The following is a 14,760-nucleotide window of genomic DNA, read 5'->3' on the forward strand; positions in this document are numbered from 1 at the left end:
GGTCATGATCCCGGGGTCCTGCGATAGAGCCCTGCCAGGCTCCGTGCTCCGTGGGGAGTCTACTTGAGGATTCCCTCTCCCTCCCCCACCACTCCCTCCCTGCTCATTCTCTCTCTGTCTTCCAAATAAATCTTTTTAAAAAATTACAAGGGAAGTTATGACGCATAACCTGGAGAAAATTTAATCCATAGAAACATACAAGTGAAGGAACTAGCAGAAAAGAATGTTAAAAATAGCTCTTATGCTCCATGTGGTCAAGAAGGTCGAGGAAAACATGAGCACGATAAAGAGAAAACTGAAGATTTTGAATAGGTCTGAATGTAATGTTCAGCAATCAGAAACACAAGGCACTGTCCTAAGTACGTCACATTCATTATGGCTTAACCCTCACAATCTTGTAAAGCAAGTGCCAGCGTGGTCTCTGGTTCATCAGCGAGGATGCTGGGCACAGAGGTGTCAGCGACCTGTGTAATGTCACCCAGCAGGCTGGGGACAGAACTGGGGTTCAGACGGCCTTTGGGGGGACTGCTTCCGTGCTGCCCGGGTGCCCACAATGCAGAGCCGGCCCGCCGCATGGGCTCAGCAGGTGCCGGGAAGAGCTGGAGGGAGTCACCCACAGGGAGTACGCGCACACTTACCAAGAGAGCATGGTTATGGGACTAGGGAAAGGGCAGTGGAGTGGTTATGGGACTAGGGAAAGGGGCAGTGGAGTGGTTATGGGACTGGGGAAAGGGGCAGTGGAGTGGTTACGGGACTAGGGAAAGGGGCAGTGGAGTGGTTACGGGATTAGGGAAAGGGGCAGTGGAGTGGTTACGGGACTAGGGAAAGGGGCAGTGGAGTGGTTATGGGACTGGGGAAAGGGGCAGTGGAGTGGTTATGGGACTGGGGAAAGGGGCAGTGGAGTGGTTATGGGACTGGGGAAAGGGGCAGTGGAGTGGTTATGGGACTAGGGAAAGGGGCAGTGGAGTGGTTACGGGACTAGGGAAAGGAGCAGTGGAGTGGTTACGGGATTAGGGAAAGGGGCAGTGGAGTGGTTACGGGACTAGGGAAAGGGGCAGTGGAGTGGTTATGGGACTGGGGAAAGGGCAGTGGAGTGGTTATGGGATTAGGGAAAGGGGCAGTGGAGTGGTTACGGGACTAGGGAAAGGGGCAGTGGAGTGGTTATGGGACTGGGGAAAGGGCAGTGGAGTGGTTATGGGACTAGGGAAAGGGCAGTGGAGTGCTCCTAACTAGCAGACCTTCAGGACCAGTCACTGTGAATCTGGAAAGCTCTGTTAGCAAATGAGAGGCCTTGGAAGTTTCCTTCCAAGGGCTCACCCTACTGCTCCCCTGGGCCCACCCTACTGCTCCCCTGGGCCCACCCTACTGCTCCCCTGGGCTCACCCTACTGCCGGCAGGAGGCAGTTGGAAGAGCTGATAACTGGAGAGCATTTAAAGAACCCTACTCGGGTCGCCGTGCGGTTAGCAGGCCTGTCTCGGGCGCCACCCAAACTGGGTGTGGTCAATCCTATTTCTGATGCCACGGGGGACCTGCGGGCCCCCAGCACGTGGTAGGCCCCGGGCACAGGGCAGTTCTTCAGTAAAAGGTCGTTGACCAGCATGTCATGTTTTGTTTCTGGGCGAAGCTGGAAAATGCCAGAAACCAGCTCCAAGCTTTCTGGTGTTGTGCAGTAGGCACCGCTTCCTTGCCCGCCATGGACCCCGTTTGGGAACTTTCTCAGAAAACAAAATTCAGGGTGCTTGTGGCAGTGAGTGTTCAGTAACGGGGTGTATTCAGCCAGTCTCACCCAGCGTCCTTGACAGGGAGGGAACCAGGAGAGCGACCAACAGAACCCACGGCCCTAACCGTCCCTCCCCGTCCCTCGCCCCCTCGCCCGCCCGTTCTTGCCTGCAGTCACCTGCACACTCAGGTTATCACCCTTGCCCGCTTATCACACCTGCTGGCTGCTTAGGCCCCCCCCACCACCAGACCTCCTCAAACTCCCCTTGGCCGCGGTGGCCCAGGCCTCCGCATTGCTCCTGATTACCAGCATCTTGTGGGTCTCGCTGAGCGAGGAGAAATCAAAGGGCTTCGTCACCTGGCACGTAGGACCCTCTAAATCCAAGCTCAAGGTAGCCTCGGCCTTGCCTCTCCTGCCCACACGCTCCCTGGCCACGGGCAGCTGGAGAGTGAGCGGCCCCCTCGAACACAAGCTGCCCCCTGCCGGCCACCCTGCGCGTGGGGAGGTGTCGCCTGAATCCATGCCCCCGCGTGAATCCTTTCCTTCCAGGTTCCTCCGGTCTGAAACGCTTTCTCCCTTTAACATGGGTTAACCACGAACTAACATTGCAGCTCAACGTCTCATAATTTCCCTATTCAATTATCAGCCTTTCGAAGGCCGAAAACATGTTCTAAATCTGCCTTTTATCCTGTCCCCTTCCAGCATCTGAGTTCCTTAAATGGAGAATTCACTCAGAATAAGACTTAGTGCAGTTAAAAAGCCGATTTTGATGTCCAAGTGCTCCTATGCGATACCACCCAAAAGATGCTCATTTTTAGGAATGAAATTGTTCAGAAAGAGGTTTCTCGTGGTCTCTCCCAAGAACTTGCCAAAGGCTTAAATCAATCTAAATGATAAAAGAAAAGAACGACTGCAGAGATTGGATTAACATATAAAATAAGGGGAATTTGCATTGTTTAAATGGTAGAGCAAAGGCTGTGCTTTCCCCTCCTCTCCTTGCAAATAACCCCAAGTGACAAGAAAATGAAGGCAAAAAAAAAAAAAAAGCAAATTTGCATGTTCTTTGAAACTAAAAGATATCAAACAGACAACAGGCCCAAAACGGAGGCACTTAGGCCAAGCCTCATGTCACCAAACTGAGACTCAATTATAGCTTCAGCTTCAGCTCTCCCAGAATTGGAGTCTTAAACCGCTCAATGACCCCAATCCCAACCCCTGTGGTTATGTGTAATCCCAACCCCTTCGCTCAATGAGGAATCAGCGACCAGCAGTGAGATGGTCTCTAGGATACACCCTGCCTTCCCCTAAAGGAAAGAAACTTTGCATAAAGCAACCCAGCCTTTTGCCAGAATAATTTCCTTCAACGCCCTCCTTTCGGCCTATTAACAGTCTTTCATTTTGTGCGGCTCCTCAGAGCTGCTTTCTATCTGCAAGACTGGGATGCTACCAAATTCTAGCTTTTGCTCAAATAAGCAAAAAATGTTTAATATGACTCAGTTTATCCATTAACATCCTATGTCATGGTTCATGAAGTAAGACATACTGGAGTGACGCTGCCAACGACTGCACTGCTGTCTCCACGGGGACCTGGGCCTGATAGGATTCTAGGCTGTGAACAAGCAACACCCCATATCCCTTCCCGAGGTAGGGAGCCCAAGAACCCCTCTAGCTTATACTCCCCCTGGAGCTCACACCTTCTCCTTATCCTGAGGCTGACCTGATGGCGGTGGCCAAATCGGCCTCATTTTAGTGTTAAATCTCCAGCCCACAGTGAACACCCGGAGTGTTACGAATGCGCTTGTTCAGTGCCCTGCTCCATCTTCCCTCGTGAATAATCCTAAATTTCCCTGCCTTTCATCAGTATGTGTGTAATCCCACCCCCTGTGGTTACTAAGACCTGGCTCTCCCCTCAGCTGAGGAGCTGGGTTCAAGCTAGTCTCCGTCCCCTCCTTCGGGTGCCTCTAGCAGAGCCTTTCCTTGCTGCATGCTCTGCCTCGGCGCTTGGCGCTGCTGTGCGCACCGGACGAACTTGGGTTTGGTTCCGTAACTATCACCTGAAATGCTGTGTCCTAAAATCCCAAAGTTACGTTTGGCCAAAAATATGGTTTATTTTTTTTTTAATTTATTTTTTATTGGTGTTCAATTTACTAACATACAGAATAACCCCCAGTGCCCGTCACCCATTCACTCCCACCCCCCGCCCTCCTCCCCTTCTACCACCCCTAGTTCGTTTCCCAGAGTTAGCAGTCTTTACGTTCTGTCTCCCTTTCTGATATTTCCCACACATTTCTTCCCCCTTCCCTTATATTCCCTTTCACTATTATTTATATTCCCCAAATGAATGAGAACATATAATGTTTGTCCTTCTCCGACTGACTTACTTCACTCATCATAATATGGTTTAGAAGGTGTTTTGAGATACGGTCTCCAAAGCCACTGTCCTGCTGCCACTCCCCTCTGCCCACCCCGACGTGGACAGTTCTTCAGTGCAGCTCATGTCCTATTATCTTGTTCTTTGACATTGTATTTTTAGCCACAGCATTTACTTTGTGTTTTTCCAGTAATTTTGTATTTTGGGTTTACATCAAGATAAGACTCTTATATATAAAGCTGCTGAGACTCACCAGCCTGATGGTTATTTTGCTTTTAACATAAATAAAAAGCCAATTTTTATGTGTCACTGAATGCGGGAACGTTTATACGTTTTGATTCTGTTCTTTTCTCTTTGTAATCAGAAGTAGCAAGTTTCAAGGCAACTGATGATTTTAACTAAAGCTGTTACATGAAAAGTGTGGGTAGCAGAGGCCCCTGAAACAAGTACAAATAAGTAAACATTAGCTGCTCTAATAAGATAATGTTCAAAAAGTGGCCCCAAAGTCCCACAGAGGAGAAATTCACTGGGTGCCCATTGTTTGTAAGCTGGCTCTGGACAGCATCCTCCTCCAGGGAGTACCTCGCTGTCTCTGATAAGTCAAGGACTGACTCTATGAGTTTTATTACACGCGCTTTGGTAGACAACCAACTGATTTCTTCGGCCTCAAAAGAGGAGGAGGACTGGTGACAAATAACAATCTCCCTTTTCTGTTGAATATTAAAATTTGTAGAGAATAAATTCTCTGATCTAAATTCTGTGAGTAGAAAATCAAATCTGTTTAAGCCGTTAACAAAATCGAACAGTAATTTTTAAAACTCTAAATTTTACCACATCAGAGTTTGGATTGAAGTTAGAAAATATCATTTTAGTTGTTTCAGGGACTAGCATTTTACTGTATCTTAAAATGGCTTTCGAGAAAGAATGACGTAGCCTGGTAAAGTGTGTGATATATCTCGACTGTATCTTAATGCCAGAAATTTCATATTCCTTGCTACTCGTGGTGTGAAGATGTTTAAGTGAGACCAGTAAACATATGGTCCCGTCCAACTCAGCTAGATGGAGGTAGACTTTGAGTATATTAGTCACAAAGGGCAGCTGGAGAAATGTGAATATGCCAAAATTATTTAGCCTCCAATTTAAGTTATATTAGTTTACTAGTACTACTAGATAATCATAACTTTCCTTAGTTAGACGTAGTGCCCACTAAATTCAGGAATATGTCATCTACAGTGCCCACATTGGTTTAGAATACAGGATTTTAAGATCCTCCAACATCATGCTAAAATATTTTAATAAAATCATGCTATCTCTTAAAAAAAAAAAAAAGATACTCAATTCCCACTGTCAAAAAACAAAATTCAACTGGATAAATTTCAAGATCCAATGGTCTTATTCAATGATTCGTGACTCGGGCAGCCTCCCATCTAGCAGATAGAAAGGAGTCCGAAGAATCGAACACAACCAGTGACTTTTATAGACATGATCGGGGAAGGACAAGGAAAGAGCAGATTAGCTCATCTTTCTTTTGGGACTGGAAGGAGTTTGTCAGATGAATTAAGTCAATAATGCTGACCAGAAGGCTCCATATTTACTGGTTTAGGATTACCTTCTGGGGAGGTTGAAACTGCAGTTAGGTCAGATACTCAGTTTTGGTTCGGCTACATGGGCTTAGCACAAGCGACTCCATTTGGGATCTGTTGTATCTTTTTTAACACCACAAATTTCTGCTCTATGGGGGCAGAGACTGAGTGTCCAGTTCACTCTTGGATCCTAACACCTAAAAAAACATCCTGGCATATGAAAAACCTCCCACAAGTGCTTGTTGACAACATAAATGATTTAAGCAACTTCAGGAGGAGGGTTGGATCCTCCTAATATGAAGGAAATGCCAGCCTGAGGTGTGATGCACAGGCTCAGAGGGAGGGAAGCCTCCTGAGTCTGGGGAATGAGTTTTGGTAGCAAGAAGCAGAGAGCACAGGACTGGCCATCCTTTGAGATAAAAAGACAAGTCACTGGTCTTTGTGAAACTAGTTAACTTAAGCCAACTAGGAAAAAAATGTATGACTTAATAGGAATACTATCAGAACCGAGTTATCAGAGTTGTCTTCCTTTCCAAGAGTATTTCCACACCAAAATGAATGTGCACTCTAATTTTACTAGGGAGGGTAACATTAATGAAAAAAATCTATAAAACAAAGAACTGTAGTTCCCGTGTCTCCATAACTAATTGTGTGATCTGAAGTTAGTGCATTTTAAAATCCAAACTTATGGGATCCCTGGGTGGTGCAGCGGTTTAGCGCCTGCCTTTGGCCCAGGGCGTGATCCTGGAGACCCGGGATCGAATCCCACGTCGGGCTCCCGGTGCATGGAGCCTGCTTCTCCCTCTACCTGTGTCTCTGCCTCTCTCTCTCTCTCTCTCTCTCTCTCTCTCTGTGACTATCATAAATAAATAAAAAGTAAAAAATAAAAAATAAAATAAAATAAAATAAGATCCAAACTTAACTTAGTGGGAGCCAGTCTACACCTGCAGTTCTCCCCACAAAGAAGACTGGCATCCATATTACCAGGAGTGGGGGTGTATCCCAGTGAAACCCATAAAAGAGTTTGTGGCCAGGTTGAGAACAGTTTTCAGGAACAGATGCTGAGTGCATATTTTTATTTTTATTTATTTATTTATTTATTTATTTATTTATTTATTTATGATAGTCACACAGAGAGAGAGAGAGAGAGAGAGGCAGAGACATAGGCAGAGGGAGAAGCAGGCTCCATGCACAGGGAGCCCAACGTGGGATTCGATCCCGGGTCTCCAGGATCCCACCCTGGGCCAAAGGCAGGCACCAAACCGCTGCGCCACCCAGGGATCCCCTGAGTGCATATTTTTAAAGCATGACCCATAAAGTGGCTTCCCAATTGGAAAGAAAATGAGTGAAAATAGCAGTGAGGGTGACAGAACATGAGAGACTCCTAACTCTGGGAAACAAACAAGGGGTAGTGGAAGGGCAGGTGGGCGGGTAGATGGGGTGACTGGGTGATGGGCTTTGAGGGGGTGACTTGGCAGGATGAGCACTGGGTGTTATGCTATATGTTGGCAAATTGAACTCCAATATAAGAAAGAAAAAAAGTGGCTTCCCGGTTGTAAGAAGGAGACACCCCAAGTTAAGAAAACATCCAATGGCTGTCCTCAATGAAGCAGTTTCCTGCTCGGTCACTCTAAGAAAGAGTGTCCACCTACAGTAGGTTGGGAAACCATTCTAGCTAGAGACAAATCACTCCAATCCAAGGAAGAACCTAAACAATAAGGACTGATAAATGAAAAAGAGTAGCTTGATTTTCCACTAAGGCATCTTTCAAGTAGAACGGCTCTAGGATTGGGGTCTAGGAAGTTCCCTTCGGTTAAAAAAAAAAGTGAGGGTTGCCTGGGTGGCTCAGTCGGTTAAGCATCTGACCTTTGGTTTCGGCTCGGGTAGTGATTTCAGGATCATGAGGTTGAGCCCTGGTCTGCCCTCAACCAGGGTCTGCTTGAGATTCTCTTCCTCCCTCTCCCTCTGCTCCTGCCCTGGCTCCTGCTCACTCTCTCTCTAAGATAAATAAATTTTAAAAAATCCTTTTTAAAAGTGATAAAGGATATAGCCAAGAGGCAAAATAAGCCAGAGGGTGAGGATATATAGAAGTAAAAATGATCTCAGGTATCAGTGAGGTCAGGTGGGGGCAGGTCCGGGACACACGCAGGGAGATCCTGGAGGTGTGTGCGGGTGAAATCAAGCGGAGGGAATAGGAAAAGCCCTGGGGATGGTGACCAAGGGGGCCCGAGCACAAGCTCGTGGCCGAAGGAAGGCAGACAGTGAGGACGGCCATTCCTTCACTCCCCCACCTCCTTGTTTAAATATATCCGGGGAAGACAAGGAAGGACAAACCACAGGGAATTCGTATCCTCTATTTTCTTCGCAGGCAACCCGGGAACCTGCGGAGCAGCCCTGACCGCGCGGAAGTCAGACTCGGTGCTGAGAATGAGTCCGATGGAAGACTCTCTGGGCTGTGTGGCAAGTTTGCTGTGGCTGCTTTTTCTAATTACTGAGCAAGTAGAGAGATGTCACCGAAGCCCCTCGATACGACTGTAACAACTCAGCCCCAGCAAGCAACCTGACCCGAGAGAAATGTATCTTGACTACAAAGAGGACAAAGTCCCTTTGATACTAAAAGTTATGTGAGGAACACATAAAGACCTGGGACCTCTAGGCGAGGGAGGAGAAGCCATCAACTGGTCCGTGCAGAGCTGGGGCCGCAGAAGGGATATTTGCAAAGAGAAGAAAAGGTGTGTCCCCAGAATGTGAGACCGGACACACTCACCCTCAGCTCGCCTGCCTCACGCACGACCTTAATTCTCTGAGATGCTTCTCCTCGTGGTTAAATTTGGTCTTATTTGCTACCTCCCCACTGTCTGCTGTGTCTGCTTGTCTATTATTACTATAATAGGGACGGGACAAGGAGGGATCCACAACATTGCCTTTAACCACAGGACATAGATATGTTTCCAAAAAGTCACCTTACTTCCTGAAATTTAGAATTAGAGAAGTACGTGCAACGTAGAGAAATAATCAGATTCTTTTATTTGTTCAGAAATAAGGGTGTCACCTGGATGATGCTGTGTGCTAGACTCAAAGGCCAATGATACGTTTCCTACCCTCAGGTTGTTTGAGCCTTGATGAGGTGATAATAAAATAAAGAGGAGTCCAGGGCAGCCCGGGGGGCTCAGCGGTTTAGCGCCGCCTTCGACCCAGGGCGTGATCCTGGAGACCCGGGATCGAGTCCCACGTCGGGCGCCCTGCATGGAGCCTGCTTCTCCCTCTGCCTGTGTCTCTGCCTCTCTCTCTCTCTCTCATGAATAAATAAATAAAATTATTAAAAAAAAAAAAAAGGAGTCCAAGTCTCAGGGCAATATGTCAAGCTCCTGGGTGGAGAGGGCCCTCCCTGCACAAGGCCTTATGAGTAGAAAGGGATTCAAGGAAAGGGTTTATTCACTTAAACAGGCTCCTGAAAAGTGAGAAATTCTCCAGGTGTATAAGAGTGGAAGGACTTCTAGGCCATAACAAAATGTGTAAAAATAGAATACCGAGAAATTACAAGGAATTTTCCAGAAGTAGAGAAATACAGGTCCTTGGAATTCCTAAAGCAGAACATAAAAGGTGATGGGCTTGGCAGCTGAGGTTACAGAGGCAGAAGGTTCAGCCTCGACACTCAGGAAAGAGAAGGGGGGGGGATGGCGCTGGGGTGGGGGGATTGGAACAGAGAGACGTGCTCAAATTCCTTCCAGCCAGCGCCTCCGGGTGGTAGCAGAGGGAATGCAATCGTGGGGTCCGCAGAGATTATAGCATAAAACCATTAAAACACAAAGATCAAGCTAATGACATGGAAGCCAGGTCACAATAGTATTTGATTTAAAAAGCAAGTGACAGGACAATCTGCGCACCGTCCCTCGAACGTGAGTTGCTTGCTGAAAAGATCATTGTAACAGTAAGAGCTTCTCAGTTTTGAGAGCTCAGTGTGCTTCGAGCATTGTGCTGAATAATAGACAAAATATGCTGTTATCTCATTTTTGCCTCACAGTGACCGACTGACACGAAGCACTTTCCATCTGCAGAAGGACGGCTTTGTCTGAACAACTTGCCCAGAGAGGGAGGGCCTGGAACTGGATCCACAAAGCACCAGGGGTCCCCGCTCAACTCCTGCACTTGCACCAAACTGAAATCTTAGAAAAGGGATATTTTAACAGAATAAATCTGTAGAAATTGTAGGAAATATATGAATATTTCTTCAGTGAAACATCTGAACATTCATATTAAGGATGATAAATAAAGATAATTAAAAAGTGTAAAGTCAGTTCATAACAGGTTTTGTTGATTAATTTTTTTTTTTTTTTTAATTTTGTTATTTTCATCAAACTCACACTTGGGTCAAGATTTGCTGCCAGATGATTCGGGCGGAAAAAAACACAAAGCTTCACAAAATTTTGTAAACGTCAGAATTATGGATGAGGGATTACAAAACTTGAAAATTTTGACATTATCATTGACATAGAGTTCCAGTTTCGAGTTAGCTAAGTGGATATATCTGCAGTCTTCCTCCCTTGCACCAAGTGGAAACAATCAAGAAGACAGACTTTATTTTCAATAAGTGAATAATAAGTAAACTCAAAAGCAAGGGGGGAAGATAGCTCAGAGGTCCAGAAAACAGGAATCTCATAGAAACAGAAAGCAAATGGGATTTTACAAGGGAGCATAGCCACTCAGGATGGCCGTGATGAGGGCCCAGCCCCAACAAGACGGGAGGAACCTACGGGAGCCCCAGGGCTACAGAGGTAAGGTCCAGCTGCTGCCGGAGGCCAACAGACAGAGGGTTTCGACCCAACTGCAGACCTCCCAGCCCTGGGAGCGGCTCACGCACTCCAGCCCTCAGGCCTACAGGTGGAAGTGGCTCCTTCTCCTGCTGGTGCAAGCCCCAAGGTGCTCCCCTATCCCCTACTGGCTTTATCTTCACCCCTAACAATGCTCACACCTCAATCACACCCCTTCTGAGTGCACTCCTCTTCCCTTGGATAATAAACCCTTAAAACGAGGTTTCAGAACTAGGTTACAAAGATGTTTAATAAACACACAGACAACTTTCTTGGCGGAGGGCAATGGGACGTCCTTGGTGTTGGTGGATGGCATGACTACTCCGATGGTCACCGTGGCAGGCACGGGGTGGAGAGCAGCTGGAAGGCAGGCCTGGGCGATCAAGCGGCTGGGCACTGGCTCCCACGGCAACAAAGATGGTGAACTAGGCAGGGTGTACACGGCCCGAGAAAAGTGGAGAAAAGACAACTTAAAAGCTTTGAATGCCCAGCTCAGGAATGGGGAAGAGGATCAGAAAGTCTTTGATGGAGGCTGGCACAGTAACAGTGGACTCAGTCACAGCAGCAGCAGACACAGAGGAGCTGAGAACACCTCCCTCCGACCTCCCCTTACATCAGCCGTCCTCCTCCCCACCCCCCCCCCCACGACCCGCTAGCAGAGTGCAAGGCCTGGTCTGGGAGAGAAGGGTCTATAGATAGAGTGTCGGGGTTTTACTGATTGGTATTAATAGGAGTCTGGGGATCATGTATGGGGTTTGGTTCTCCGTGTGTTAAGCCAGGCCTAGAGAGACGAAAATACAAAATTAGAGCACAGGGACGCCTGGGTGGCTCAGTGGTTGAGCGTCTGCCTTTGGCCCAGGGCCTGATCCAAGGGTCTCAGGATCGAGTCCCATGTCGGGCTCCCTGCATGGAGCCTGCTTCTCCCTCTGCCTGTGTCTCTGCCTCTCTCTCTCTCTTGCTGTGTCTCTCATGAGTAAATCAATAAAAATCTTTAAAAATTTTTTTAAATTAAAAAATAAATAAAATTAGAGCACACAGAATTCACTGAAAGGATTTGAAAAAATATACAGATAGATATAGATGACAATGGGTATAGTAACACTCAATAAATGACAAAATAGGGTTTAAGGCAAAAGGATTTGATAGCATTACGGAATGCTAGTGCTTAAGTGAGGAAAAGGAAATCTGCAAAGAAAACCTAACAATCCCGATCATGTGTAAATGTAACCATGTAACCGCAAAATACATAGCAGGCAACACACACATAGAATTAAAAATAATACTTTCAGAAAACTAGAAGTAGAGTGGAAATTCTCCTACATAATAAGGTGCTACATCGGTATAGAAGGGTTTTATTCAGTCGTCTTATAATAATATTTTTTTCTCTAAACAAGAAATCAGGATGAGAAGGACCCTTGGATCAGGTATTTCAAGGACACACTCACCTTCTCAGCCTTTCTCGTGTTTTCCACTGCCCTTTGGGACGTGGACTGTCCAAGCGGGACCCATTGAGGCCGGGGCTGCAGCGGCTTCGGGCATCGAGCACAGACAGGCTCGGCCACGCTGGCATGGACATCTGTTTGTGTTTCTCTTTTTAAAAGTGAGAAGGTGGGGATCCCCCGGGTGGCTCAGTGGTTTAGCTCCTGCCTTCCATGCTGGAGTCCCGGGATCGAGTCCCACATCGGGCTCCCTGCATGGAGCCTGCTCCTCCTTCCTCCTGTGTCTCTGCCTCTCTCTCTCTCTCTCTCTATCGTAAATAAATAAATCTTTTAAAAAAAAATAGAAGTGAGAAGGTTTTCGGGCAGAACCTCCCTGACGTCTCCCGGCTCCTGAAGGTGCGTCGCCCGTCCCCAGAGCCGTGGCTGGCGGCACAACGGGGTCACCGCAGCTGGCCTCCAGCATCAAGACGGAGCTGGCCAGCAGGCAGGGGGACCCCCGCTGAGGCCCGGGTCCGCGGGAGACTTCAGCTTTCTGTATCAGGAAGAGTGGAAGGACATTTGGAAACCCCAAGCCCACACCAGCATGGCCACCGCCCCCCGGGGTGACACAAGAAGCATTGCTGGGCGCAGACACACGGGCCGCGAAGCAGTAGACGGGAAGCAACTGCCCCCCACTCTTCCCACCCCGGGGCGCAGGCCGAGCGGCCACCAGGGGCTCGACCCCAGCCCTCACTGCCCTCCGTGTTTAGGGGCAGAGGCGGGAAACCACCACACCCTGCAGACACTTCTCTGGTGCAAGAAGTGACCTTAGAAAACCCTGCGGCGGATGCCAGCCCGTGGCCGCCCGTGGCCGCCGTCGGTGAAGCCACCTGAGGCGCGTCGGGCCAGCTTTCTGCTAAGCTAACGAGCCGCTAGGAGAACAGGAGCTCCAGGGCACTCAGATCCACCGCCTCTAAACCCACCGCCGCGTCCTCATTAAATAGAGTTACTATCTGTGCCGTTTGTCACTGATGCGGAGCACACTGCTTCCCGCAGCTCCGCCCAGGACTGAGACACCGATGGCCCCACGCCCTGCGACCGACCGCGTGACATACCCAGCACGAGTGTCCTCATGATGAGTTAGTGCCCGCCCCGGGGGCAAAGGCTGCGTGCGGCTCTTAGTCCCATTTCTGCAATAGGAAAAGAGAGACTTTCTCACTCCACCTTTGTCCCAGCCCACCTTTCGAGCTCTGACGTACATATGGCCAACCAATTAAAGTTTATTGTCCCCTCTTTTTTTTTTAGATTATTTATTTATTTATTCATGAGAGACACAGGGAGAGAGAGACACAGAGGGAGGCAGAGACACAGGAGGAGGGAGAAGCAGGCTCCATGCAGGGAGCCCGACGTCGGACTGGATCCCGGGACTCCAGGGTCAGGCCCTAGGCCGAAGGAGGCACTAAACCGCTGAGCCCCCCGGGCTGCCCTTATCGTCCCCTCTTAAAAATAAGCCAGTCTTTTTGTCCAGAGCAATGAGTTCCACCATTGTCCTGCTGTTAGCACAAGTGACCGAAGAAGCCAAAGCAGGTGGCCAGAGGACAACCTGAGGCAGTCAATGTCCAGGTTCAAGTTTTTCCAGGCGGATCTTGGTTCTGACCGATATGAGCTGTCAGACCATCCACTGACATCAAAGAAAGCACAGTGTGATCTGTATCCGTCTGTCTGCTGAGACTGAACAGGCACAAAGGAAAAAAAAAAGTGGGTACTTTGCCATAAAAAAAAGGAAGAGAAATGTTCTGTTCCTTCTCAAATTCTCATTATCCCCCAGCTCCTGAGTTCTGGGCCCCTGGGAGCTGAGCCAAGGATAGGGTGCTATGGCTACACGTGACACCTACGTGACTGATGAGGCCCAGGCGAGCTGACTCCACGGGGCTGCCCTTGGAGAGAACAGCGTAGCTCCTGCACGGGTCAAAAGAACTGTCTTGAGGGCTCTCAGTCTTCTGCGGCGGTTTCATAATAGACATGATGGTTGTACACGTTTGGCTTTGTCAGTCCAGACACCATTTTTTTTTTTTTTTAGTCTCAGAGGTAGAATTTAGTGATTCATCAGTTGCGTCTGACACCCAATGCTCCATCAAATTCCCTCCTTAATGCCTGTTACCCAATTGTCACTTCCCCCCCGTGACCTCCTCTTCAGCAACCCTACTTGTTTCCTGGAGTTCAGTGTCTCTTATGGTTTGCCTCCTGCTCAATTTTCATTTTATTTTTCCTTCCCTTCCCCTATGTTCACCTGTTTTGTTTCTTAAATTCCACACAGGAGTGAGATCATATGGTCTTTGTCTTTCTCTGACTGACTTACTCTGCTTAGCCTAATACCCTCTAGCTCTGTCCACATCATTGCAAATGGCAATATCTCTTCATTCTTTTTGATGGCTGAGTAATGTTCCATTGTGTGTATATAGATCACATCTTCTTTGTCCATTCATCTGTCGATGGACATCTGCATTCTTTCCATATTTTGGCCATTGTGGACATTGCTTCTATAAACATTGGGGTGCATGTGCCCCTTCAAATCACAAGATACCTTTCTTTAGATGAAATTGCTTCATGCACACGTGCATTGTTGTATGCACACGTCACATAAAGACAGTACCTAGTGAACTGCATCTGTTTCCATAGGGAGGTCTTTCATAATCCAGCCCTAGATGACAGCTAAGATATTATTATTGGTCCACTGGTCTGTGTAGAGGTCTTCAGCCTTTGCTCCGAGGCAAGAACACCATTTGAAAAATCAGTCCACTGTGAAAGTAAGGAAAGTATAGGAAGGGAGAGATAGGGGGCTCCTGCCTAGGCTCC

At 47.9% G+C, this 14,760-nt stretch overlaps 2 long non-coding RNA genes across 2 annotated transcripts in view; one reads left to right on the forward strand and one right to left on the reverse strand.

The window, feature by feature from the left end:
• LOC106558777 overlaps nucleotides 1–9,967 on the forward strand; it is a 15,843-nt gene extending 5,876 nt beyond the window's left edge. The window contains exons 2-3 of the long non-coding RNA XR_005359013.1: nucleotides 8,044–8,407; nucleotides 9,700–9,967. This is a non-coding gene — a long non-coding RNA (uncharacterized LOC106558777). The remainder of the gene's footprint in view (nucleotides 1–8,043; nucleotides 8,408–9,699) is intronic.
• Nucleotides 9,968–10,021: 54 nt separating this feature from the next.
• Nucleotides 10,022–13,140, reverse strand: LOC119871772. The gene is made up of 3 exons (XR_005359014.1): nucleotides 13,020–13,140; nucleotides 11,932–12,457; nucleotides 10,022–10,911 (listed from the first exon to the last, which is right to left on the reverse strand). It is a non-coding gene; the product is annotated as an uncharacterized LOC119871772 (long non-coding RNA).
• Between the last annotated feature and the right edge of the window lie 1,620 nt (nucleotides 13,141–14,760).

Source organism: Canis lupus, chromosome 5, assembly GCF_011100685.1.
Source record: "Canis lupus familiaris isolate Mischka breed German Shepherd chromosome 5, alternate assembly UU_Cfam_GSD_1.0, whole genome shotgun sequence".
NCBI lineage: Eukaryota > Metazoa > Chordata > Mammalia > Carnivora > Canidae > Canis > Canis lupus.